Source organism: Halyomorpha halys, unplaced genomic scaffold (genome assembly GCF_000696795.3).
Source record: "Halyomorpha halys isolate HHAL.00 unplaced genomic scaffold, Hhal_1.1 Scaffold343.1, whole genome shotgun sequence".
Classification (NCBI taxonomy): domain Eukaryota; kingdom Metazoa; phylum Arthropoda; class Insecta; order Hemiptera; family Pentatomidae; genus Halyomorpha; species Halyomorpha halys.
The window spans coordinates 475,383-477,321 of record NW_027109758.1 but is presented as its reverse complement, the minus strand read 5'-3'; positions in this window follow the sequence as shown (position 1 = coordinate 477,321).

Below are 1,939 nucleotides of genomic sequence, written 5' to 3'. Positions count from 1 at the left end.
ATATATTATAAACCTCTTCATCGCCTCTTATATTTTATTTTGTATTTATTGTGTCTATTGTATGTATTTTATGTGCAATAATTAAGTTTATTCTGGATTTTTTAATAATTTATTGTGATTATAGCTAATAAATATTTAAAAAGTAATCATTGAATTTTATGAAGTAGCAATTAAATGGTGGGGGTATTTGTTGGAATGCGAAATTACATATCTTTCTTTTACCCAATGTTTCTGAACGGACTATATAGGCTGAGATCTGCTCTCCCCTTGCCACAATCCTTCCTACGCCCATGGCCATTGGAGTATCTGATTAAACAATGGTTCTTTGTATAGAACCTTGTCGAACGGTTTGTTGACCATTTAAAAATATACCGGAGTAATGAGATAATAATGAAAAAGCGCAACATGTTCCTATCAGTGCTCTCCCCTCCACACCGCACACCCGGCGCTCAGTCTTCGGAGAGCACCCGTTAGCTCTGTAAGGTGAGTACTTCTCAACTCCTTCCACATTTCATAATATTAACTACACATTTATATATCTCATCATTAGTAAATATTTTTTTATAACATTCTAACAAAAAATATCGACTCTAAGTAAACAGTGGTGTTCGATAATTTAATTTCGAAATATTTAGGCAATCATAACATATTTACCGCTATAAAGAAGACATTTTTATAGTTATATAAACGAAAACGTACCCAACAGGGGAACTATCGATTAGTACGAAAATAGATGCGATAGAAATTAGGTCAGGAAAATATTTCCTCGATTAAAATCAATTTTAAAGAACAGTAAACTTATTAATTCTTGAAAACATCAAATAATTTGTATGACTTATGATCCTCAGATTAAGTTATTAAAATAGATTATACGCATTCTAGATCTTCAGATTTAACTTCTTAGAACTCATATATTGCAGATTAATTAATTTGTTTTAACCTCCGGTATATATGCAACAGGTTGAGGTAGGTCTGTAAATACATTTTAAAGTACAGATGCGGTATTAGTTACATTTTATTTTATTCGAGAAAAAAATCCGTTCTAGACAACCTAAGTGTTATTTTTAATTTTTTAAAATTTTATTTTATCTCTTTATAAACATTATTAAAAGAAAAATGTTAGTATTTTTAAATTAATAACCACACTATCATCATAAATAATTGATAAAACATAAATTTGATTAATTAGTTTATTTTTATGAATATTAATGACAGTGGAATCTAATATCTCCTATTTTTTTTGTGTAAATTTATTAATACGCACATTTTCTTCATTATGTCCCTACAATAGTTATTGGGTCTTAATAGCCAGTGGAATCGATTCATACAATTCCAAAGTTTGGATACGCTTTTTTTTTCTTCCCCTATTTTATAAACGTTTATCAAACTCGGATTAACTGTTCGAGCGATTATGCCCGTACAAAAGTTTCTCTACAGACAGACCGACGACGAACCAAATTTGTTCCTTGATGTCTGAAACGTAGAATACGAGTAAAACATTTTTGATTTTGAAGTCGTAATTTTTTTTTTTTTTTAAATTATTACATGAATAGAAAGGTTCTCTAGCTTCGTTATTGAGGAAGCAAAAATAATAAATAAAAAACGTCTTGTTAGTAAACAAAAATAAGTTGATTTAACGTTGAAATTGGGTCAATTAGTCATTAATCATGAATATGCCTCATTACTTGAAAAGTTAATTTTCCAACTATTTAAATATACATACAAATATACGCGCTTTTTTTACTTATATTTGATGCATTTTCCTGAATGAAAAATGAATATTCTTACTCAGAGCTGTTTCTAAGAAACAATTAGGTTCGAAAATTAATGAATTATGATGGATAGTGCCTTATTGGAAAATCCGTCATATATTCAAGGTCAAGATGTTTTAGTAGTAGTGTTCTACCACTAAATATGTTTAGTTATTGTATACATTCTT